This window comes from Mustela nivalis (assembly GCF_964662115.1).
Source record: "Mustela nivalis genome assembly, chromosome: 1".
In the NCBI taxonomy this organism is placed as follows: Eukaryota; Metazoa; Chordata; class Mammalia; order Carnivora; family Mustelidae; genus Mustela; species Mustela nivalis.
In genome coordinates, this window is record NC_139020.1 from 83,989,854 (window position 1) to 84,017,205 (window position 27,352).

The following is a 27,352-nucleotide window of genomic DNA, read 5'->3' on the forward strand; positions in this document are numbered from 1 at the left end:
TGTCATACAGGGCTACAGTGTTTCTCAAGAATTATTCAGACTCATGGCTTCACCGAGAATTCTCCTTGATATCGATGAACCGTGTTATGAATATTTCTTAAATTTTAGTAATAATTATGTGGGTATTTATTATGGTTTAAATATGTTTTAAATAGCTTATATTTTTAAAAAAATGAGGAAAGGTCATTCAACCTGTTCTTTGATCTCTATCCATTTATATAAGGTTTCTCCACCCTGAGCACTACTGAACTTTGAGCCCAATAAGTCTTCATTTTTGATGACTGTTTTATACATTGTAGGATCCTTGGCCTCTGCCCACTAGATGCCAATATCTTATGTTCAGCCATTTCTGTTTCTACAGTCATCATTTATTTGGGGGCTCTCATCTCCTCACCTAGATGCCATTTCAGTCCCTGAACTAGCCCATATATTTAATATTCTACCTTGCTAATATACCTTCCATATTGCCATAAATGTAATAATACTGGGCACCTGGGTGGGTCTGCTGGTTATGTGACTGACTCCTGATTTTGGCTCAAGTCATGGTCTCGAGGGTCGTGGGGTTAGGCCCCACATTAGGCTCCACACTCAACAGGGAGTCTGCTTGAGATTCTCCCTCTCCCTCTGTTCCTCCCCTGACTTGTCATGTCCTCTCTCTCAAATAAGTAAATAAATCTTTAAAATAATAACAACAACAACAACAACACAACAGTACCTACAATTTATTTAACCTCTGCTATGTGCCATGCAAGTATGCTTTGCTCATTCATTAACTCGGGTCTGATACGATGAACCTGAAAATAGAGCAGTTAAGTGACTTGCCCCAAATGACTCTTCTAGTGAGTACAAGATAAGATTCAAGTTTAGGTCAGCTTAACATCAAAGCCTATGATTCTTAGGTTATCACACTGCCTAAATATAATGTCTTCCTAAAACATGAGGGAAACTTGTTCCTTTTCACAAACTTTGAGTGGCTTCCAGTTCATGTCTCAGGCAACATAACCTGTCTGTTCCTTTAGGCATCCTGCTCCTGTATTTCCATGCACACTACATTCGTATCTCACTAAATGATGACCGTTTTCCCAAATTTGCCACACATATTGGTGTTTTTATGCCTGTGCTCAAGCTGTTCCCTCAATCTGAAATGCATTTTCCATCTCTTTTTCTTCTCTATAATTCTAATCATTATTCACAATCTAGTTCAGATATGTGTTGGTTTTTTTTTCCCTGTGAAATCTTTCCTGATATGCCCAGAATGAATTGTTTCTTCACTCCTATAGCACAACATTTGTCACATACAGCTTTACATCATCCTGTTCTATTGAGGACTTTCCTACATATCTGTCTGTAAATAAATGGAGGGTGGGGATCACTCCTTGCTTACATGCTGCCCCATTCAAAAAGACTGAGGTGACTAACTAGAGGCTTTTTCTTTGTAGCTCTGTGTTTCCTAGAACATATTCTATAGGGATTTTTAGAAAACACACAAGCCTTGATAAAAATTGGTTGACTACATAGACAAGTGAATGAGTGGATACATGACAAAATATTTATTCCCATCACAAAGATTTTGGAAAAAACACTTCTGGTTAGCTGATATTGAGAAATGGCTTAGAAAACCATCTCTGGGGGTGCCTGGGTGGCTCAGTGGGTTAAAGCCTCTGCCTTCAGCTCAGGTCATGATCTCAGGGTCCTGGAATCGAGCCCCGCATCAGGCTCTCTGCTCAGTGGGGAGCCTGCTTTCCCCCTCTCTGCCTGCCTGTCTGCCTACTTGTGATCTCTGTCTCTGTCAAATAAATAAATAAAATATTTAGACACACACACACACACACACACACACTCACACACAGTAAAGAAAACCATCTCTGCGTGCCATTTGGCACAAAGCAGACCCAATGGGCTAGAGTTGCAGAGATCCCTGTCCTCTCAGAGAAACATACTTATATCAAGTGAAGCTGGATACATCAAGAGACTGTATAGGTATTTTTCATACAGATGTAAAATTCAAAAGGTACAAAAGGGTATGGAGTGAAAGTATATCTCCCTCCATTCTTGTCTTCCAGTCCCCTAATCCCCCTTCTCAGGGACTTGATATCACTTGATTTTACAGATTTTTAAGATGATTATCCCAAATAATACTTTCTTATATATTATTCTTATATATTCTTGGACAAAAGATTATATTAACAAATATAATATCTAAATAATAACCCTGATTTAGCTACAATTACCAGTACATTAATTTTGTGAGCTAGCAAATATTTTTAAATGCAGGTGAGTGAAGTCTTGAGGTTGCAAGAAACATGCTTTATTTGTCCATTGTGGTGGTTTTGCTTTTAGTGGCTTAAAGTACTGCTTCTGGAGGAAAATCACATAACCATGTAGTCTGACTTCTTTACAATTGTCTCCACCTCATTTCTTCGTTTTCCAAGTTGTCTCTCTCTCATGTGTGGGTATTTTAATACTTCTGTATTCCTCAAATCTCTGACTCTGTCACTTTCTTCCCTCAGTATTAGCAGGTGACTTTACCTCTTCTTCACAGGGAAAAAGAAATCATCCTTTAGGTTTTTAGATGCATTCGTGCAAGTTTTGGAAGGATTGTATTATGTTCTATTTTATTTGGAAGGACATCTTGTGAGGTGTGGATCTATATTGATTCATGCGAAGAGCTAGTCAGACCATGGAAAAAACAAGGATGAAAGATTGTAACAAAGAGATATGGGGAAAGAAATGCATAGATGGACATCTTCAGATTGTGCGCAGACTGAGGACTATGTCCCACATGGATGCTTGCCAGGGACTCCTACAGAGGAGATGGGCAATATTCGAAAACTGGCCTTTTCCCAGGCATCTAAGTGTTTGTTCAGTAGGCTCATTTAAAAAGTCTTTGTGGTGGCAAGGAAGGAGATTACTCCTAGGTTCAATATTACCTCTGTCCTCCCCCCAGTGCTGGAACTGACTTGGCTACTATTACTCCTGAGTGCCTAACATACCTGCTGTAGTGATCAACAGCTGCGTCCTGATCGTGCCCTCAGCTCTGGAACACCAAACAACCATCTATTGGCAGTTTAACAACTAGGGTTCTTCCATCATGGAGAGGGCAGCAATTCTCCTCACTGTAAATATGTATTTACTATAAATTTAGGTTGAGTTTCCCTGCTTGCCAAAATTTTACCTGCATCATTACCTATAGTCCTATTATGTACCTAATTCGTTGTCATGGTATTGTTTTAACTACTGTTTCTGACCGGAGAATTTGTTTATATATGAATGAAGTAAAGCATTGGGCTAATGCGGTTGAGATTCACTGATCTTACCATGTATCCCATCACCCAAAAGCAGGTGGGCTTTTAGAAAAGCAGACAGTCCTTGGGGAGACCCAATGAACGTACCAGCTGTGTGGCTGTAAAGTTGTCAGTCAGAAGGCACTAAGTATGTATCTCTCATGGCCACAATACAGAGGGTCAGAAAACAATGGATGTGAAGTAAGAGGGATACCTCCTACAATAAACCTAATGACCCATTCTCAAAAATTTTCTCTCTATCCCTACAACTTTCAGTTTTGATGGTTTAATAGTCTTACTATCCAAGGAAGGGATGAGTCCATCAGGAAACAAAAGGGCTTACAGTGACGTAGAGGTTGAGACTGACACCTGGTCTATTTGGATTCCTCATGCTTCATGAACAAGATGAGGGGGATTACATGTACTGGCTGGAGTATTTAAGATTTTAAAGGGGAAGTAGGGTTTCTACCACAAAATGAAGGCAAGGGGGAGCAGATCTAGAACCGAGAGTATCCTTTGCCTCCTTCTACTACCATGCCCAGGAGCAAAAGCAATGGAAAAACTTCAGGAATCTATACGTTGTTGCAATTTGTGGTTTGTAATTTGAAGTTTGGGGAGAAAGATGAATTGATGCTGAATAGGCAAAGGGATGGACATTGGCAATCACTACCAGTTGTCTCATTCTACACCTTTCCAATCCATTGTAGCATGCCTTTCTGGGTTTTAGGAGATAGAAAGCTAAAGAGTATGTTTTCAAGACTCCCATAAAGTGCAGCAAGGGTTACCCATGCTTTCTGCCAGGCAGATGTGCCCCTGCCAGGCTTGGCAAGGCCAAGGCAACAGTTCTGGCAAGTGCAGATCATAGAGGCTTTTGTTTTTTCTACTGCAGCTGTTGTAGAGATCCTAGTGACCAGAGCCTGATTCATGGATATCAAGCATCAGGTGGTGACAAAAAGAACATATCTGTTGAAAAGTTCCCATCTTGTAGTTGGGCTTTTTCCTGGCTGTCTTGCCAGTGACCGTTCGATAACCAAGCTTGGTGTCTTGGCCTTAATGTCCTATAAACTAACCAAAATCTTGGAATAAATTTCTTTCTATTTAAACTAGTGAGCGTGTACTGTTGTTGTCTAAAACTAGTACTCTACTCAAATGCCAGAGGAAGAGGGTTCTTCAATTTTGGAAAAGTGGGTGGATATTTGAGAATCAGAAATAACCATCTCACCTCCCATTCAGTCCTCAACCACTGAAATTTGGCAGCTACCTCCTCTGCTACTACTCTTGTTAAGATCACCAGGACTTCCCTGACACAATCTCTTGGCAACATTTTTTTTTAAAGATTTTATTTATTTATTTGTCAGAGACAGAGGGAGAGAGAGCAAGCAAACACAGGCAGACAAAGAGGCAGGCAGAGGCAGAGGGAGTACCAGGCTCCCTGCCGAGCAAGGAGCCCGATGTGGGACTCGATCCCAGGACCCTGGGATCATGACCTGAGCCGAAGGCAGCTGCTTAACCAACTGAGCCACCCAGGCGTCCCTCTTGGCAACATTTGGCCCTGTTGCCCACCTGCCACTTTTGTGGGGAACAACCTTCCTTCCTTTAGCTTCTGTACACATGATCTTCTGGTTTCTTTCTTCTTTGTTCCTCCTCAGTAGACCTTCTTTCTCTTCTGCTTATCATTTAAAGGTGAGTATTTCTCAGTGTTGTATACAGTATCTGTTGATCTTTCCATTCTACATATTGTTTAGGGGTGATTTTAGGTTGTTTCTACTTCATTGCTTTAGTTAATCTTGCTACAGTGCTGACCTCCAAATTTATTTCTTCAGGACAGTTATGTCTCCTAAGCACCAATACTTTCTAAGTATCTCTCCGTCGTTGTCTCATAAGCACTTTAAACACAGGATAGTCATAACAGAACTCATTGGCTTCCCCCCTCACCTCCTCAAAATTCCTCAAACTAGCAAACTAGCAAGACAGTACTCATTAAATATTCCCTATCCTGGGGGATGGCATCACTGCCAACAGAGTTGCTTAAGCCAGAAACTGGGTGTCAGCCTTCACTTTTCACTCTGCTTTGCTTAGCCAATCTTCAAGTCCCATTGTTTCTACTTCTCTAAATATCTCTCATTTCATCTCTATTGCATTTATGTCTATTGCTTTAGTTTAGACACCATCACTCTAGCCAGCTTACTGCAACAGCCTCCCAAGCTGTCTCTCTTCCTGTAGTCTTACCTTCCTCAAGTTCATTTGTCACACTGGAGACAGAATATTATGTCTAGGACACATGTCAAGTTATGCACATAATATGCACATAATAAAATCTTTACTACTTTCATAGGGCTTATAGGGCTTTCCCTGGGTTGGCTTCTCTAGCATCATTTATTGCACTCCTTGCTCCCTCTCTAGCACACGTTAGGTCCAGACATAATGAACTTCTCTCAGGTCCTAGACTACGCCATGCAGTCTTAATGAACTTCTCTCAGGTCCTAGACTACACCATGCAATCTTTATCTTGTGGAACAGCATGCTATTTCCGCTCTGAAGGAACTAATTTCAGCTTAGATATTATTTTCTTTAGCAAGTATTTTTCATCTGGTTGTTACTGCCTCTGCTTTATTCCCCAATAGCAGGGAAGTAATATTCTACTTCCCCATAATACATCTGTGACATGAAATTGTAGCTTTTTTTTTTTTTAAGATTTTTATTTATTTGTCAGAGAGAGAGCGAGCAAGAGCGAGCACAGGCAGACAGAGTGGAAGGCAGAGTCAGAGGGAGAAGCAGGCTCCCTGTGGAGCAAGGAGCCCGATGTGGGACTTGATCCCAGGATGCTGGGATCATGACCTGAGCTGAAGGCAGCTGCTTAACCAACTGAGCCACCCAGGCGTCCCGCTTTTTTTTTTTTTTTTTAAGAGTATTTAGACACATATCCCCTCATTGCCTCAGCTTGGTAGATGACTGCCATATATATTATAACCCCAGCAGAAGTCTGGAGTTTTATTCTCAGGAGAAATCTTGAACTGCTGGATACCAGGCACATACCCTTACCCTAACTCTGCACCTAACCCTACCCCAACCCTAACCTGTACCTTAGACGTGAAAATGTGGGTTCCTGAATACACAATAAGCTGAGATGCAGTCTAATTCTTCTAAAGATTCTAAACCTTTAAGAATTTCTAATAGTCTTGGGCACCTGGGTGGCTCAGTGGGTTGGCCGCTTCCTTCAGCTCAGGTCATGATCTCGGAGTCCTGGGATCGAGTCCCGCATCAGGCTCTCTGCTCAGCAGGGAGCCTGCTTCCCTCTCTCTCTCTCTCTGCCTGCCTCTCCATCTACTTGTGATTTCTCTCTCTCAAATAAATAAATAAAATCTTAAAAAAAAAAAAAGAATTTCTAATAGTCTTTTTTATGCCTGAGTAATGTGTCAGCCAGACTCCACCTCTTCTTTATCCATTCAACAGTCGATAGACATTTGGGGTCTTTCCATAATTTGGCTATTGTTGACAATGCTGCTATAAACATTGGGGTGCATGCATCCCTTTGAATCAGTATTTTTGTATCCTTTGGGTAAACACCTGGTTGTGAAATTGCTGGATAGTAGAGTAGTTCTGTTTTTTTTTTTTAATTGAGAAGTTAAAATTTATGTTTTAATCTTTTTTTTTTGCCCTTTTTTTTAATATAATTTTTTATTTTTTATAAACATATATTTTTATCCCCAGGGGTACAGGTTTGTGAATCACCAGGTTTACACACTTCACAGCACTCACCAAAGCACATACCCTCCCCAATGTCCATAATCCCACCCCCTTCTCCCAAACCCCCTCCCCCCAGCAACCCTCAGTTTGTTTTCTGAGATTAAGAGTCACTTATGGTTTGTCTCCCTCCCAATCCCATTTTGTTTCATTTATTCTTCTCGTACCCACTTAAGCCCCCATGTTACATCACCACTTCCTCATATCAGGGAGATCATATGATAGTTGTCTTTCTCTGCTTGACTTATTTCACTAAGCATGATATGCTCTAGTTCCAAAAAATAGAAATGGAAGGAAAACTTCCAAACTCATTTTATGAGGCCAGCATCACCTTGATCCCAAAACCAGACAAGGATCCCACCAAAAAAGAGAGCTATAGACCAATATCCTTGATGAACACAGATGCGAAAATACTCAACAAAATACTAGCCAATAGGATTCAACAGTACATTAAAAAGATTATTCACCACGACCAAGTGGGATTTATTCCAGGGCTGCAAGGTTGGTTCAACATCCGCAAATCAGTCAATGTGATACAACACATCAATAAAAGAAAGAACAAGAACCATATGATACTCTCAATAGATGCTGAAAAAGCATTTGACAAAGTACAGCATCCCTTCCTGATCAAAACTCTTCAAAGTGTAGGGATAGAGGGCACATACCTCAATATCATCAAAGCCATCTATGAAAAACCCACCGCAAATATCATTCTCAATGGAGAAAAACTGAAAGCTTTTCCGCTAAGGTCAGGAACACGGCAGGGATGTCCATTATCACCACTGCTATTCAACATAGTACTAGAGGTCCTAGCCTCAGCAATCAGACAACAAAAGGAAATTAAAGGCATCCAAATTGGCAAAGAAGAAGTCAAATTATCACTCTTCGCAGATGATATGATACTATATGTGGAAAACCCAAAAGACTCCACTCCAAAACTGCTAGAACTTATACAGGAATTCAGTAAAGTGTCAGGATATAAAATCAATGCAGAGAAATCAGTTGCATTTCTCTACACCAACAGCAAGACAGAAGAAACGGAAATTAAGGAGTCAATCCCATTTACAATTGCACCCAAAACCATAAGATACCTAGGAATAAACCTAACCAAAGAGACACAGTATCTATACTCAGAAAACTATAAAGTACTCATGAAAGAAATTGAGGAAGACACAAAGAAATGGAAAAATGTTCCATGCTCCTGGATTGGAAGAATAAATATTGTGAAAATGTCTATGCTACCTAAAGCAATCTACACATTTAATGCAATTTCTATCAAAGTACCATCCATCTTTTTCAAAGAAATAGAGTAGTTCTGTTTTTAACTTGTTTTGTTTTTTAAAGATTTTGTTTATTTGCGAGAGAGTGAGTGAGCAAGCATGCACAAGCAGGGGGAGCAGCAGGTAGAGGGAGAAGCAGGCTCTCTGCTGAGCAAGGAGCCCCATGTGGGACTTGATCCCAGCTTTCTGGGATCATGACCTGAACCGAAGGCAGATGCTTAACCAACTGAGTCACCCAGATGTCCCTATTTTTAACTTTTTGAGGAACACCCATACTGTTTTCTACAGTGACTGCACCAGTTTGCATTCCCACCAACAGTGCAAAAGGTGTCCCCTTTCTCCACATCCTCACTAACACCTGTTGTTTCCTGTGTTGTTAATTTTAGCCATTCTGGCAGGTGTGAGGTGGCATCTCACTGTGGTTTTGATTTGTATTTCCCTAATGATGAGTGATGTTGAGCATCTTTTCATGTGTCTGTTAGCCATGTATGTGTCTTCTTTGGACAAATGTCTATTCTTGTCTTCTGCCCATTTTTAAACGGAATTATTTGGTTTTTGAGTGTTCCATTTTACAAGTTCTTTATATATTTTTGATACTATCCCTTTATCAGACATGTTATTTGCAAGTATCTTCTCCCATTCGATTGGTTGCCTTTTAGTTCCGAAGGAGATTTTTATCTTAATGAAGTCCCAATAGTTTATTTTTGCTTTTGTTTCCCTTGCCTCAGAAGACATATCTTGTAAGAAGTTGCTATGGTCAATGTCAAAGAAGTTATTGCCTGTGTTCTTCTCTAGGATTTTTATGGTTTTAGTTCTTACATTTAGGTCTTTTATCCATTCTGAATGTATTTTTGTGTATGGTGTAAGAGAGTGGTCCAGTTTCATTCTTTTGCATGCAGTTGTCCAGTTTTCCCAACACCTTTTATTGAAGAGATGGTCTTTTTTCCATTGGATACTCTTTCTTATTTTGTCAACGACTAATTGACTATATAGTTGTGGGTTCATTTCTGGGTTTTCTACTCTGTTCCGTTGATCTGTGTGTCTGTGTTTGCGGCACTACCAGACTTTTTTGGTCCCTACAGCTTTGTAATATAGCTTGAAGTCTGGAAGTGATATCTCCAGTTTTGCTTTTCTTTATGAAGATTGCTTTGGCTATTGGAGGTCTTTTGTGGTTTCATACAAATTTTAAGATTTTTTTATTCTAGTTCTGTGAAAACTGGTGGTATTTTGACAGGGATTGCTTTAAATGTGTAGATTGCTTTGGGTAGTATAGATATTTTAACAATATTTGTTCTTCCAATCTATAGCATGGAATGTTTTCCCAATTTGTTGTCTCATCTTCAATTGCTTTTATCAATGTTTTTACAGTTTTGAGAGTACATATTTTCTATCTCTCTGGTTGGGTTTATCGTTGGTTATCTTGTGGGTTTTGGTGCAATTGTAAATGGGATCCATGCCTTGATTTCTCTTTCTGATGTTTCATTATTGGTGTATAGAAATGCAACAGATTTATGTATATTGATTTTGCATCCTGTGATTTTACTGAATTCGTGCATCAGTTCTAAGAATTTTTTTTAGTGGAGTCTTTTGGGCTTTCTAAATAGAGTATCTTGTCATCTGCAAAGAGTGAAAGTTTGACTTCTTCCTTGCCAATCTGGATGCTTTTTAAATTTAATTTTGATGTCTGATTGCTGAGGCTAAGACTTCCAGTCTATGTTAAGTAACAGTGGTGAGAGTGGACATCCCTGTCTTGTTCCTAAAAAGAGGAAAAGCTTTCAGTTTTTCCCCATTGAGAATAATATTAGATATGGGTTTTTCATATATGGCCTCTACGATGTTGAGGTATGTTCCCTCTACCCTCACTTTGTTGATGGTTTTTATCATGAATGGATGTTGTACTTTGTCCAAAGCTTTTTCTGCATTTATTGAGAGGATCAGATGGCTCTTATCCTTTCTTTTATTAATGTGGTATATCACATTGATTGACTGATCTGTGAATATTGAACCACCCTTGCAGCCCAGGAATAAATCCCACTTGATCACAGTGAATGATTTTTTAAAAGTACTTCTGGATTTGATTTACTAGTACTTTGTAGAGAATTTTTGCATCTATGTTCATCAGGGATATTGGCCTATAATTCATTCCTTCCTTTGTTCCTTCCTCTTTCCCTCCCTCCCTTCTTTCCCTATAGTTCTCTTTTTTAGTGGGATCTTTGTCTTGTTTTGAAATCAGGGTAATGCTGGCCTCACAGAATTAATTTGGAAGTTTTCCATCCATTTCTATTTTTTGGAATAGTTTGAAAAGGATAGGTATTAACTCTCTTTAAATATTTTGTAGAGGACGCCTGGGTGGCTCAGTGGGTTAAGCCACTGCCTTCGGCTCAGGTCATGATCCCAGGGTCATGGGATCGAGTCCCGCATCAGGCTCCTTGCTCAGCAGGGAACCTGCTTCTCTCTCTGCCTCTGCCTGCCTCTCTGCCTGCTTGTGTGTACTCGCTTGCACTCGCTCTCTGTGGCAAATAAATAAAAATCTTAAAAAAAAAATAAATATTTTGTAGAATTATCCTGTGAAGCCATCTGGCCCTGGACTTTTGTTTGTTGGGAGATTTTTTATTACTGATTCAATTTCTTTGCTGGTTATCAGTCTGTTCAAGTTTTCTATTTCTTCCTCTTTCAGAATTGGTAGTTTATGTATTTCTGGGAATTTATGTATTTCTTCCAGATAGTCCAATTTGTTGGTATAGAATTTTCCTTAATATTCTCTTATAATTGTTTGTATTGTTGGTTATGATTTCTCCTCTCTCATTTGTGATTTTATTTATTTGGGTCCTTTCTCTTCCTCTCTCTCTTTTTGTTAAGTCTGGCTAGGGGTTTATCAATTTTACTCATTTTTTTGAAGAACCAGCTCCTGGTGTCATTGTTTTATTCTACTGGGTTTTTTGTTGTTGTTGTTGTTTTGTTTTGTTTTTTAGTTTCTAGATCATCTATTTCTGCTCTAATCTTTATTACTTTTCTTCTGCTACTGGCTTTGTGCTTCATCTGTTGTTCTTTTTCTAGCTCCTTTAGATAGGCCTGTATTGTTATATACTTTCCCTTATGACTGTTTTTGCTGCATCCCAAAGATTTTGGACTGTCATGTTTTCATTATCATTTGGTTTCATGTATTTTTTAATTTCTTGGTTGACCCATTCATTCTTTTTTTTTTTTTTTTTTTGTAACTAAATGTTACTATTTATTCCATCTTCATGATTACAGATATCACAGGACAGGGTGGGTACATAGGCAAATAAAACAAACTCTTCTTCCATTTAATCAGATGCAGCATTTTGGCAATTTTAATGATAATATAGGTTGGCTTCATTAACTGACTTGATCTGAAAGCTGGCAATAGCAAATTTTGCAATTTAGCATCTTCCTCCATTGTTACTCCAAGGATTTTATTTCCTAACTTACACTATGAGCTCTGAAATGTGTATACTGCAACATTCTTCAAGCTTTCACAACTTAATTAGAAATTGACACCTCTTCTTAAGGCAGGGAACTGTCTGTTTAAGCTGTCTTCCTCTTGGCTAACCCAATCCACCAGCAATCTTAAAAGTTATTATATGAAAATGAAACCGTGCTCCCAAGCATTGGTTAAAACTACTGGGCTGGGATCCCTTTTTAGAGCCTTAGCTCCCTGAGAGAAAAGAGTGATCCTAATTAATTGGTTGCATGAATTATACCTCCCACCAATATATTTGGTTGTATATACAAGTGTATATACAATATACTTGGTTGTATATACAACATACCACAAAACTCAAGAGGTCAGGCAACCCTGATCATTCTGACAAGTTTATCAGTATTTACATACAAAGGATATTTAAAGCTGATCCCAGACCAAGTATTGCAACCATAATCCAAGAAATCGTTTGGTTTTAGCACATGGAGTTCCTGCAAGGATGCCAAAGCAAGTGAGAAATCATCTCAAAGCAGAGTGATGGTTCATCATCTTTCACAAGAGAGAGGACAGGAAGGAGAGAAACTTCCTCTTTCCTAAACCCATCGAATTGATGACCTTTTTCACAGTCTTAATAGATGAAATCTAGTGTCCTTAATTTCCTGACTGGAGGAGTGACTGTCAAGGTGACTTTCAAGGTCAAGAAGAGTTTTCGGGCTTTTCTTTGCCATGGCCCATGAATTCCAGTCCTGCAGTGGGAATCTCTCCTTTATTGCTTTCTGAATACTGCTGATAGCACTCGAAGGGGTTGGTGTATGGGTCTTCCAAGCCGACGCTTTAAAACTTCTTGGCAAACCACCAATTGAAGCATTGGTCAAACTCACACTTCACGCTGGTACAGGCCTCCCCCATGCTATTCATGGCAGTGGCTGACCCATCCATTCTTCAGTAGCATGTTGTTTAATCTCCATGTATTTGTGGTCTTTCCAAATTTTTCTGTTGGTTGATTTCAAGTTTCATAGTGTTATGGGCAGAAAAAAATATATGGTATGATCTTAATCTCTTTGTATTTGTTGAAGCCTGATTTGTAACTTGGTATGTGATCTATGCTGGAGAATGTCCCATGTGCACTTGAAAAGAATACGTACTCTGCTACTTTAGGATGAAATGTTCTGGATATATCTGTTAAGTCCATCTGGTCCAATGTGTCATTCGGAGCCATTTTTTCCCTTGTTGATTTTCTGCTTAAATGTTGTCCATTGCTGTAAGTGAGGTGTTAAAGTCCCCTACTATTATTGCAAAATATCAATTAGTTCTTTTATGTTTGTAATTAACTATTTGAAGTATTTGGGTCCTCCTATGTTGACTGCATAAATATTTATAATTAGATCTTCCTGTTGGATTGTCCCCTTTATTATTATATAGTGTCTGTCTTTGTCTCTTGTTATAGTCTTTGTTTTAAAGTCCATTTTGGGGGAACCCAGGTGGCTCAGTGGGTTAAAGCCTCTGCCTTCGGCTCAGGTCATGAGCAGAAGAAAAGTAATAAAGATTAGAGCAGAAATAGATGATCTAGAAACTAAAAAACAAAACAAAACAACAACTATATATATATATATATATTCATATATAGCTTCTTTTAAAAAATCCATTCTGGGGGTGCCTGGGTGGCTCAGTGGATTAGGCCTTTGCCTTCGGCTTGGGTCATGGTCCCAGGGTCCTGGTATCGAGCCCCGCATCGGGCTCTCTGCTGAGCGGGGAGCCTGCTTCCCCCTCTCTCTCTGCCTGCCTCTCCGCCTGCTTGTGATCTCTGTCTGTTAAATAAATTAAAAAAATAATAATAAAAAATAAAATAAAAAATAAAAAATCCATTCTGAGCCCCTATGTCTTTTGATTGGAACATTTATTCCATTTACATTCAGAGTAATTATTGATAGATGTGTAGTCAGTACCATTTTATTACATGTCTTATTATTGTTTCTGGAGATTTTCTCTGTTCCTTTCTAGTCTGTCACTTTTGGTCTGTCCCATTCAGAGTGCCCTTTTACTTGCAGCATTGTTTTAGTGGTCATGAACTCCTTAACTTTTGTTTGTATGGCAAGCTCTTTATCTCTCCTTCTATTCTGAATGACAGCCTAGCTGGATAGACTATTCTTGGCTGCAGATTTTTCTCATCCAGCATGTTAAATATATCATGCCACTCTCTTCTGGCTTGTCAGGTTTTTGTGGAGAGAGCTACAGCTAGCTCTGTGGGTCTTCCCTTGTAAGTTAGGACTTCATCTTGTTGCTTTTAGGATTTTTTCCTATTACTATATTTTGCAAATTTAACTACAATATGTCTTGATGTCAGCCATTTTGATGGGAGTTCTCTGTGCCTCCTGGATTTGGATGTCTGTTTACTTCCCCAGAATAAGGCAGTTTTCACCTATTATTTCCTCAAATAAAACTTCTGCACCCTTTTCTCTCTTCTTCTTCTTCCAGGATTGCTATAATATGAATGCTATTACATTTGATGGAGTCAGTGAGTTCCCTAAGTGTATTCTTGTGATGTATAGTTCTTTATACATTCTGTGATGTATAGTTCTCTAAGCAGGTTAGGGAGCCAGTGTTGGTGCTGTGCTATTTACTGCAGTTGGTTTATGCTGAGGCATGGGGGAGGGAAATGTGTCCAACCAATTCCTTTGTACCCAGAGAGGGTTTGCTGCTCTCAGGGAAACCCTCCAGAAGAGTAAATAATTTCCCCCTCCTGCATCCCAGGCATTTTTCAGATCTCTGTTTTCATACTATCTGTCTTTGCCTGCCTGAAGCAGCATAGTACACTTTGGGCTCTATCCCAGCCAAGTCTGCTGACTTTTAAAACTTCAAACTTGAGGGAACCTGGGTGGCTCAGTGGGTCAAGCCTCTGCCTTCAGCTCAGGTCATGGTCTCGGGGGTCCTGAAATCGAGCCCCATGTTGGGCTCTCTGTTCAGCAGGGAGTCTGCTTCCCCCTCTCTCTGCCTGTCTCTTTGCCTACTTGTGTTCTCTCTCTGTCAAATAAATAACTAAAATCTTAAAAACAAAAGTAAAAACAAAAACTTGAGGAATGTGCTGTGGAGGGCCCTGTGCTGGTTTTCCAAGGAAAGGTCTGTTTGTGCTAGAATGGATTCAAGTTTGGTGAGAAGGGCATCAGAGTGCACGGGCGTAGGTTTTGGAACAAACAGGTTAAATAGTGTCTGGGTTAGCTGCCCTCAGCAGGTTCTCTGTGCATGTGCTTAGGGACAGGGGAGGCAAATGGTGTCCATTGGCCCTTTTGTCACCAGAGAGGTGTGTCTGCGAATGCCACCTCCCACAGATGCACTCCAAGAACAACACTCTCTCCATTGACCTTAGGTGATCCTCAGATCACATCATCTGTCCTGGGTTGCTTGCCTGCCTTCTCTCCAGAAGTAGGGCAGCACCCTCAGGTCTCTACCCCAACCAAGCCCACCCACCTCTCAAACTCCTGTCTTTGAGCTCCACTGGTTGCAAAAACACAAAAATCAGTCTCTCACTTTCCCAGCCAATGGCTTTGGGGAAGTGTTCTTATGCGCACCCCTCTGCACTCTACTGTCTCTCTGCAATTTTAACTTCTGATTTATTTCTCTGTCTTGCCAAATACCTAGCCCTGTGGAAGTAAGAGCTATATCTATTTTGTTCATTGTTAATGATCCCATCATGTAGCAGAGCATCTGGCACTTAAATATTTGGGAAATGAGGGGACAATTGACACAGTTAATAAGGTAGTATATGATAGGGGAGTAATAATTAATTATTCATTAATTACTACCTAGAACCATAATTGTCAAAATTTAGTTAAAATGAAACAGAACTGCATAAAATCTGAATCATGGTCAAGACTCTTTTCCTACACCAATGATATCAGCAATGTATTTCTTTATACTATTACCAACTTTAAAAATGTTTTATTGAGATGCAACTTACAATAACATGTGCAAGTCTTAAATCTAAAGCTTGACTGATTTTTGACATATGTACACACCTGTGAAACCACTACTCATATCAATAGGTAGAACATTTCCAGCACCCAAGAAAACTCCCTTTGCCCTCTCTTCCGATTAATATTTATTCAAAGAGCCATTCTTCTGACCTCCATTACCTCAGTTTTGTTTGCCTGATTTTGAACTCCAAGTATTAGGATCATGAAATATGCATTTTACATATTTGGCTTTTACTCAACATCATGGTGAGATTTGTTCTTTTCATTGCTATATTCATTCTATTTTATGAATATGGTTTACTTTTCCATTCTACTGTTGAAAGACATTTGGGTGTTTTTAGTTTGAATATTATCAATAAAGCTATAATGAATATTCTCACATATATCTTTTGGTGGACGTAGCACTATTGTATGTTGAGTTTAGCAGGAGAGGATATTCTGGGTCATAAGATATGTATAAGTTTAGGTTAAGTGGATATATTATTAAATATTTTACCAAAGTCATTACACTAGTTTATACTCCCATCAATAAACATATGAGAGTTCCAGTTGTTCCACAACCTTGATAGTACTTCATATTACCTTTAAGTCACTTATAAAAGCTTACAGAGTCATCTGAGATGAAAACTGAAATTACAAATTACTATGATATTATAAAACTATTCAAAATGGGCTTCCTGAGGTGGTTAATTTTCAGGCATAAAAGAGTAAGAATGGCTAATATTTATTGAGCATGCACTGCTTGCTAGGATATTTGGCATACTTTACATAGACTGCCTCATTTAATCATCACTACACCTCTGTGAAGTAGATACTGTCATCCCCATATTATGGATGAGAAATGTGTAGCATAGAGAGACCTATCATTTAATCACAGACTTTTAAAGAACTGTCTGGAAGTGCCTGTATACATTAGTTAATGCAACCACTGGTATTGACAAAGCTAGTTCTGAGAGCAGAATGCATTATATCAAAGGAATCACCCAGTTTGTTAGAGGTAGAATGTAGACTGACATGCATCTCCTAACTTCTCATCTAGCTTTGATAACAAATTAGCAGTGCACAACTATATAACATTAACAATCATGAAAACAAACACACTTTGAAAAAGTCCTTCATCCCTTCAGAATTTAGCTATAATGGTTTTAGTTTGTAGAATTGATTCACCATGTTCTAAAATGATTTTAAAGATTCTGGAAAGGTCATATAAGAAAAGGACTCATGTTTTGTGGTGGTGCCATAAGCTAATACAATTGAGGAGGACTCATTAAGACAACATAAAGAAAGTCTTACTTTTGTCAATGCTACAAAAAACATGTGAACATGCCTATTGATAGCCCGCTTCACATATGAAGATTCCCACCGCCCACCTGTTTTCCTTGTCTCCTGGTATTCATTCCCTGGTATAACTCTTCACTCGTATTGTATTGGGGTTGGTCTGTGAAACCAACAGAATTCAGCAGAAGTGATGTCACTTTGGAGTCTAGGTTATAAAGGACATTATGACTTGGACCCCTTTATCTCAGATCATTCATTCTGGGGGAACTCAGCTCCTATGTCATGAGAACTGTCACAGAACCCTCTGGAGAAGAGCCACTCAGAGAAGTTGCTCCCAGATTTCAGACTCTCGGGAACTGTGTGAGATAATAAGGTCATTGTTTTAAGCTGATAAGTTTTGGAGTAATTTGTTATACAGAAATTGCTAACTCATACAGACCCCTAACAGGGCTTCAGAAAAGTCCATGCAAATGAGAGGCCTAGAAGTTTAAGTTTCCTTTTATGACAAATTGGTCTTTGCAGGGTCAGAGTGCAGGGGCGTAGGATTTGGAGCAAATATGATTTGTTTAAATGGTTAACTGTTTGTTTTTAAATGGTTAAGTTTACTAAATTGTTGTGGCATTGACAGCTAGTTTTCCACCAAAATTTGTTCTTTCTTTCTTCTACAGCAGCTGTAACTAGGTCATGCCTTTCTAGCCACATATTATTACTATTTGAAGTTATGTATGTATGTATGTATGTAATTTCTGCAGGCAACGTGGGGCTCAAACTCTCGACACCAAGATCAGGAGTCACATGCTCTTCCGACTGAGGCAGTTTGGCGTCCCATTTTTATTATTAATACTATCTGTGCAATGTTGTAACTTTGACAGAGCACAAGATTTGGAGGTATAAAACCTGAGTTCAAATTCTGTCAGTTTTGCATGCTGTGACCTGGGATAAGTTAACTTACCCAGTTTTTCTCCATCTTAGACTCATCACCTATATTGTTGGACACCTAGGTGCCCTAAATATCTTTATTTTGTATTCTAAACCTATTCAGGAGAGTTGTAAGCCAGATGCATAGCAAGTTTGGATGAATGTGTTTGTGTTCCTGGGACAGGGGAAGGTGTGACTGAACATGATGGTGTGTTCAAAACTAGACTGAACATGGCAGCTGAGCTAAAGTGAGCCAAGAGACCAGGATGGGAAACCTGGAAAATGCTTTAGTGACTTTTTCTTTTGCCATGAAGATTCCTACAAGGGATCTTGTGATGTCACCCTACAAGGGAATGTGTGACTTATTCTGAATTAAATTCCTGGGAAGATATGATAATTACCTCATTTGGTGTGCTTAGCCTAACCCTTCTGTTGGGGAACTCCTACTCCACTTCCCATGGCCCTTGAGGCATTGTCAATTGTAGTGTTCATTCCACAGGACCAGAAATGTCAATAAAAAGCTTCCCGATCACATGGAAAGAGAACCTGTCAGGAAAGGGAAGCAGTGAGTGAGCAGCAGTGAGTGAGAGCCTGATTGGATATCTTGAGCTCCTGGATCCATCTGTGCCTGAAGCTACTGCTCCTAGGACTTCCAAGCCATGTGAGCCAATACAATTCCTTTTATTGCTTATACTTATTTGAATTGGGGTTTTGTAACTAAATGTGTCCTGGCTAATATAGGAACTTTTGCAAAATGTACATGCTCTGTGTCTGGAGTTTCTGATGCAGTTGGGTCTGAAATGGGGCTGAAGCATGTGTGTTCTTTTAAAATTTCTCTAAATTCTACCTCCCTGCCCAAGTAAAGAACCACTACTTTTTTTTTTTTTTTTAAGATTTCAAGTTTATAGGTCAGATTTGATCATATTCAGTTCATGGCACATTACCATCATTCGTTCATGCACTATCTCTCTGTCTCCTTTTCTTTATTTCATTTTCTTGCCATACTCTACTTCTATTATCACTCCCCACAAAGACCATCATTCTAACATATTAAATGAGTGTCTTCTCTTTATGTCTGCTTTTGTAAAATGTGTTTTATTGTTTTCTGTGCATGCATTTCTTGGTTATAAAAACAGTGCTTTGTTATATAGCCTATTCTGCTTTTTACTTTAAAGAAATTAATGGACTCTATTTTTTTTTAAAGTAGTTTCAGGTTTACAGAAAAATTAATCAGGAAGTACAGAAAGGTCCCATATACTCTCCCCACTCCCAAACCAGTTTCTTCTATTATTAAAATCCTGCATTAGTGATTAATTTTTGAACTTCAGCTGCCCTAGAAATGAATAATGGAACAGTACTGGGTAAGGGAGGTTTTGACTCCTAATAAATGGCAATGCTTTTCCATGAATGGAAATAAAGAGATGTCTTAGAATATGGAGACAAATAACAACAAAACTCCGAAGTCTATTATACAAATAGATGCTAGATCATGTAAAATTTTCTTTTCCTTCTGATTTTAAAACTCTTAACTCATCTTCAAAAAGAAAAAGAACAGAAGCTATTAGAAATATCATAGCAAAACTGTAAGCTCTGTGATTTTATGGTTGTGAGAACTAGTTTCAAAGTAAGTTTTCAATTCAATTGTTTGAATTAAATAGAAAACTGTATGAGAGGAAGAGTCAGCATCTGAAGAGAGATGATTGAAGTTCTTCTAGTGGCAACTACTATGTGAAGATGTCATAGGGCACCAAGGTATCTACAGGAAAAAGATATTTCTGTCTCTGCCATTGAGGGTGTGGGCAAACAGGCACACAACATTTCTGGGGAACACTGGGAAACACCTCTGAGAGGCATTTTGGCAGAAGCGGTCAAATTTTCATACGCAGCTACCCTCAGATCCAAGGAAATCTTGTTCAATTTGGATTCAACTGGAAGTTACTTTTTCCCAAAGGGAACTAATCTGGATGTAAATCTTACTGAAAGCCTTCGTGGGGACAGAGCACAGAGATTCTGATGAGAGATAGATACAAAACTGTGCCTATGGAAAAGCTGCTGTTCCCTGGCAGTAAGAAGCTGGTATTAAGTCAGCATAATGCAGTCGAGGAATGCTAACCCCACAGAGCCATCATCTGGGGAGATATCTTAATAAAAATCTTAACTTTGAGTAATTGCAGATGTAGAGTTTTAGAATTTTTAATGACTTCTAAGGAAGGAGTTTTTCCTGGGCAAACTGGTCTGTAGCAAGCAGAGTACTACTTGGAGGGCGGTGCCTGGGTGCCTCAGTGGGTTAAGCCTCTGCCTTCAGCTCAGGTCATAATCTCAAGGTCCTGGGATCAAGCCCCACATCGTACTCTCAGCTCCGCGGGGAGCCTGCTTCCCCCAGCCCCCCGCCTGCCTCTCTGCCTATTTGTGATCTCTGTCTGTCAAATGAATAAATAAAATCTTAAAAAAAGAGAGTGCTACTTGGAGGAAGATCAGTAAAGCCTTGATACTGAGTCAAATACAGTTGAGAATGGAATTCCCAGGAATTGCTGAAGAATTTCCACCACTTCTTTAGTGAAGAGACATGGGAATGGGGCACAGAGAACTCTGCAAGATATTCACTATACTCTCTGGTGTGGTCATAATTAGTGAACTGTGTTCTTTTGTACTGTAATTCAGTCAATTTCAACTGGTCTATATTGTTTTCATTAAGCCCCAAGCTATAGACAATGACCCAAATGATGGACCCGGATAGCACTTGCAGTCAGTTGCTCCAGTGAGGTGACCTGGTGCCCTGTGGCCTTGGCAGCACGGTGCCTGGGTGTTCTGTCTGGTGTGCTGCCTATTATAATGGCACTGGGCAAGAAGTAATGATCATGGTGACTCTGGTCCCACAAAAAAGAAGCACTTTGTGTTTAGCCTGTCCTATTCCAGAAGGCAAGGAAGTATGTCATGTATTAAAGAACTAGTTTTATATAGCGAGTAATGTTTAAAAGCACTAAAGCTCTAAAGCACTGGTTCTCTAAACTTTATTGTGCATCAGAACCACCTAGAATGCTATTAAAACACAGAATGTTGGCCCCACTCTCAGAGATGCTGATTCAGTAGGTCTGGAATGGGATCCAATACTGTGCATGATAAACTTTCGTCATCTAGAACATTCACAAGTTGAGTTTCTTATTCCTCATGATGCTGAACGTAAAACTTAAGGTGTTATTGCCAAGTGATATGCAAAAGCAGGATGCTCGTTACAACTGTCCCTGCTTCCTTTCCGGTACCAAAGGCTTCTGGGACCATTTTGCTGTACTTCCTCCATCCTCTGCCAAACACCCACCTCGAAATCAGAATCTAAATCAAGAATTTCACACTTCTCTGTTATTAATTTCTCTCTTCTCTTTCCTCCAGTTCCTGGTACTAACATGTAAGTATAAGGACTAATATATGGCAGTATATAATTGAGCAATTGTGTTTTAGGAGTTCAAAGAAAGGGACAATCTAGAAAGACCCATGATGGAATTGGAATATAAGCTCGACCTTGACAAAAGGATGTCATTTGGCAAGGCAGACAAGAGAAAGCATACATTTCAGACCAAGGCAGCATTGTGGGCAAAGGTCCAGAAGCAAAACAAGTGGAGAGACAGGTCTGAGACAGGGTTGTGTGCTGGAGAGAACTAAGAAGGAAGATGGAACAGCTAAGGTGGGCCAGAGGGCCAGGCAGAGCTCAGAGTGGATTTAGTAAGACATGGGAAGGTGCTCAGGGTTTTACAGTGATTATAAAGGCTTTCTCAGGCAGATTAGTTAGGCAGTGGGGTGTGCAAGATAGCTTGACAGTGGAGGCCACCTATTAGGCTGTTCTAGAAATCCAAATCTGTATAAGCCAGCACCACGTTCTTTCTTACAGCCTGAAATTAATTAAATTCACAATCTAAAACATCCTTAGAAATTACCTCAGTGTGTCTGAGCAAGCTGGGCCATGTCATGTTCTGCTTTTCTTTTATTCAAACTTTCTAAAAATCACTTTCACTTATTTTCAATACTTAATATGTAATTGCTCAAGCAAATGTCAAAGAAAGCCTTTCCAAGTTTAAAACTCTATTCTTCCCATCTTACATTGTTGGTCATTATTCCCAGACCAGCCTTTAATTTCCTTGCACCGCCTCACCTTCTCAGCCCTCCAGGCCTTTTCTTTCCAGTCTCAATAACCTTTCTCCTCATTTCATAATCTAAATCTAAATTATCTTTACATTCTTTTCACACCTGGCCTAGTTTAGAGATAAGCATTTCCCTTTGCCTAATGATTAGACTCACAAAAATATACAGTGACAGGTGGGTTTTCCCTCCAATGTTGCTTCCGTTTAATTTATGTCATATATAATTCACAGATGATCTCAGGATAGAAATGGAGTATGTCCATTGTTTGAAGGTGGAAATAGGAGCACTGTTGCCTATTATATGTGTAATCACATTTCTCTAGGTCATACTAATGAAATAGCAGCTTGTGGCTCAGTCTAAACTAGAAAAATATGGAGATCCCAGGCCTCAGATCTTTCACAGAAGCTTTAGGGTGTCTTCTTCAGCGGGCGTCTTCCTGGCTCTCATGATCCCCACTTGCCCTCCTGATGTCAGCTCAGTGCTTCCCACTACCCTGACACCCCTCTCACTCCCGATACAGGCATATTTGTGGTTGCTCCTTAATTCCATTCTTAAGGGCTGTCAGACCATCCTTCTCTCCTGGCCTACCCTCTTCCCGGATGTGCTTTGTGGTCAGTGGCTCTGTTCTTTATTACTGTCCCTTTCTAGGATCAAAGCCTGAACTAGAGGCTGGGCTGAGCTGCAATCATGGGGACACTCATTGTGCTGCCTCATAGCCATCCTCCCTCCCTTTGATCTCTTCCAGCACATCCAAATCAAGCATGTGTGCCCCAACTCTCCTCGCAGGGAATAAACAGAATGGTGAATTACACTGCAACATTTCTATAGCTAATCTCATAAACTCTGGGCAGTTTGATCATGGTTTCTATAAAATTTTGTCCTTGGGTAATTTGGAAGTGATGACAAGGTGCATTTCTCCACTCTTCCTGTTTCTTATTCCCCACCCTAGATACTATACACATGGCCTCACTGGGGTCTCTAAAGTTCTCATTCAAATCAGGTGAAGCTCTGACAGCCCCCCAAATACCATCAAAATGTCTAAATTTCCAATGTACACAAATTAGATCCCATTCATTCACTCAAAATATATTTTTTGAGCATCTACTCTGTGTCAGGCATCATTCTTAGAACTTGGGTGATAGCAGTGAACTAGGCAGGCGAAATCTTTGCTCTCAGGGAATTTAAGTATAAACAAATAATTTCAGGTAGTGATAAATGCTGTGAAGAAAATAATAAAAGGTAATATGGTAGACAGTGGTGGTGGGAGAAGTCTTGCTGAGGAGGTGACATTAATCTGAGACTTCCATGATAAGGGAGAGGTGGCCACGAGAAGTGCTGGGTAAAGAATACAAAGGAGGAAGATTAAGTGTAAAAACCTGCACTGGAAGTGAGAGGCCAGTGAACCTGGACTATAATCTAAATGGAGAATGGGTTGTGAGGGAAGTGATGGAAATGAGATTAAAAAAAGGTAGGCAGGGGTCCCATCATATAGGCCTTGCAGGACTAAGTAAGAAGGTTCAGTTTTATCTGAGTGCTATAGGAAGTCACTGAAGAGTTTAACCAGTGGAAGATCATGATCTAAGGTGGTTTTTTTTTTTTTTTCTTAAATTAAGATGTAGTTCACATAACATAAACTTTATCATTTTAACTGTACAGTTTACTGGTTATAGCCTGTCATAATGAGTGAACCATTACCACTAATTCCAGAATATTTGTCACCCCAAAAAGAAACCTCGTACCTGTTAGCAGTTAGTCTCCTTTCCCATTTCCTCAGCCCTTGGCAAACAATAATCTGCTTTTCATCTCTATGGATTTGCCTATCCCAAACATTACATAAATAGAGTCATACAGCCTATTGTGCCTAGCTTCTTTCGCTTAGAATAATATTTCAAAGTCATTTCTGTTGTAGCATATAACAGTATTCCGTTCCTTTTTTGTGGCACAATAATATTCCATTGTATGTATAGACCACATTTTGTCTATCCATTCATCTGCTAAAGGACAGGTGGGCTATTTCACTTTTTTGACTTTTATGAATAATGTTGTTATGAACACTAGTGTAGAAGTTTTTGTATGAATATATGATTTCATTTCTCTTGGGTATATACCTAGGGTAGAACTGCTAGGTCATTTGGTAATTCTCTGTGTAACTTTTTGAGGAACTACTAATTTCTTTTCCAAAATGGCTATTCTGGGAAAGAGCAATTTTATATTCTAACCAGCAAAGTATGAGGATTCCAATTTCTCCACATCCTTGCCAACACTTCTTATTTTATGTTTTGGGGATTATAGCCATCCTAGTGGGTGTGAAGAGGTATCTCCCTGTGGTTTTGATTTGCCACTTCCCTAATGACTAATAATGTTGAGAGTCATTTCATGTGCTTATTGGCTGTTTATATACTTCTCTGAAGAAATATCTAAGTCCTTTTCCCATTTTTATATTGTGTTATTGGTCTTTTTATTACTGAATTGTAAGAGCTCTTTTTATATTCAGGATACTTGGCCCTAATCATATGATTTACAAACCATTCTCCCATTCTATGAGTTATCTTTTCACTTTCTTGATAATATTTTTTGCCTTATATAAATTTTTAAAAAATCATTCTGGCTATATGGAAGATGGTCTATTAGGGAGCAAGAATGGTGGCAGGGAGATGGACTGGGAACCACTGCAGTGATCCAGGCAGGAAAGGACAATAGCTTGGATGGTGGGGAAAGTTCTGGCTTTAAAGATTTTATTTATTTATTTATTTATTTGACAGAGAGAGATCACAAGTAGGCAGAGAGGCAGGCAGAGAGAGAGAGAGGAGGAAGCAGGCTCCCTGCTGAGCAGAGAGCCCGATGCGGGACTCGATCCCAGGACCCTGAGATCATGACCTGAGCCGAAGGCAGCGGCCCAACCCACTGAGCCACCCAGGCGCCCCAAGTTCTGGCTTTAAATCATCATTGTCAGTTCTGGGTATGCAGGGCCAGATCAGCTGTCTGAAGTTTTGCTATACTTTATATTGTTTTGAGCTCAAGAGAGAAAACTGTAACCCAACTAATATTCATGTGGCTTGTCCACAGACTCAAAAAGCATCTCCAAGGGATGCCTGGGTTGCTTAGTTGGTTAAGCGACTGCCTTCCACTCAGGTCATGATCCCAGGGTCCTGGGATCAAGTCCCACACTGGGCTCCTTAATGTAACCTCAAGTGGCTCTGGATTTACTACACAAGTCCTGACCATGGCTGTAGGTTCTGGAGATCCAAATTGCAAATCTCACCCATAAAAAGATGCTAAACTTTGTTAATAAACATGTATACAGGAATGGAAAATTTTAAAGTAAGGAGAATGTGCTATTTTAAGGGTTGAGATAGAAAAACAACTCAAAGGCCTGTGCCTGGGCCCTCCATCCCTAGCAATGAAGCTTCCTCAGGCAACCAAGGAGAAATTGGGGTGATATGAAAGTTATGCTTTGTTCTGACTATAAGGGCAAAGAAAGTGGAAGAATGAAATCAAAATAAAGGATGAAAAGATGATTAACTGGAGGGAAGGTAAACTTTTTTTTTTTTTTAAGAGAGAGAAAGAGGGAGAGCAGAGGGAGGGGCAGAGGGCAAGGGAGAGAATCCTTCTCAAGCAGACTCCACACTCAGTGTGGAGCACAACTCAGGGCTTGATCCCAGGACCCTGAGGTCATGACCTGAGCCAAAACCAAGAGTTGGATCCTTAACTGACTTAAGCCACCCAGGCTCCCCTGGAGGGTGAACTTTTTTAAAGGAAACTCTCTTGGTCTGTTTGTTATAACAAAATACCATTGTTTGGGTGGTTTATAAAAACATATTTCTGGCTGCTAGGGAGTCCAATATCAAGGCATCAGCAAATTTGGTGTCTGGTGAGAGAGCCCATTTCTTGATTCATAGATTGTCATCTTCTTACTCTGATCTCACCTGGTGGAAGGAAGCTCTCTGGGGCCTCTTTTGTAAGGATACAAAGCTCATTCAGAAGAATTCCACCCTCATTACCTTAATCACCTCCCAAAGATCACCACTTCCAAACATCATTTTATTGGCCATTAGGATTTAAAACAATCTATAGTAGAAACAGAATGAGAACTTAGTGGATAGACTAGACATACAGGAAGATCAACATGAGCTCTTGGCAATAAGGATGGATATATACAAAAGGAAAAGGAGGTGTACTGGGGTCTAACTTTTCATAAAAAGGGTATTAGAAAAGGTAAAGATGTTTTTAACTATTATTTGTTCAGGAGTAGTGACTGAGCCCATTAAAAAACAAAAGAGGGAAGATCGCTGATTCCCTGCTCACAAGAAACCAAATTCATGAATGAACTCAGAAGTTCCTCTGAAAAAAGCAGATGAAGAATCCACAGTAAAAGCATTGAAGAACAATCTTTTGAAGACTGAGGTAGTCCAACCGAGTGGTCTTAAGGGATTTGTATAGATTTAAGAAGGGATGACTAGGAAGAAAACCACATTATACTGAAATCATTGTTATATGGGTTTGATTCAGAGATAGACAATTAATGCAGGTGGCAAGGAGATCTTGCCTGTACCCTGAGGACACATTATAGAGAAATTTATGGAACTGGCATTCTAAGGGAAAGCACAACAGAGATGAGAAATAAAAATGGAAAGCCAGACAGAAATAACTGACTCTAGGTCCAGATTGGATGTTGATTTGATGGGAAAATATCTTCCAAGTGGTGAGAGCCTGCTTCTTGGTTCATAGACTGCCATCTTCTCACTCTGATCTCATCTAGTTAAAGTGAGCTCTCTGGGGCCTCTTTTGTTAGCGCACTAAGCTGATTCACAAGAGTTCCACCCTCAATACTTAATGACCTCCCAAAGACGACCACTTCTAAACATAATCATATTGGCCATTAGGACTTAAAACAATCTATAGTAGAAACAGAATAAGCACTTACTGGACAGCCTAGATACATAGGAAGAGCAACATGATAGTCATCCAGCATGTGTAGGAAAAGGTGGTCAAGATTTGTTTAAACAGCATAGATTCTGGTAGACTTAAAAAGTATTGATTTCATGTTCTTCACTAAGGTAGGCCTATACACATCAAATGCTAGAGGAATATATTAGAAAAACCATTTTGGGGGCCAGAAGGCAAAGAAAAAACAAATAAAGGAAGGCCCCCAATTCTAGCCCTATGTGTGTTATCAAAGGAAAGGAATCAATTTAAGAGTAGGTTCAACTTTAGAAATACAATTGAGTCTCTGCAGAAGTAGCAGGGTAATGGCAGAGGGGAATGAATCGGTATAGGCGTATACTAGTACATCAGTTA

The 27,352-nt window shown here is 39.5% G+C and overlaps 1 protein-coding gene and 1 pseudogene across 2 annotated transcripts in view; one reads left to right on the forward strand and one right to left on the reverse strand.

The window, feature by feature from the left end:
• Positions 1–27,352, forward strand: part of LOC309842929 (uncharacterized protein) — a 98,458-nt gene that overhangs the window by 25,331 nt on the left and 45,775 nt on the right. The window lies entirely within an intron of this gene.
• On the reverse strand, positions 12,450–12,725 carry LOC309841231 (TP53-regulated inhibitor of apoptosis 1 pseudogene; annotated as a pseudogene). Its single transcript has one exon. The product of its transcript is annotated as a TP53-regulated inhibitor of apoptosis 1 pseudogene (transcript).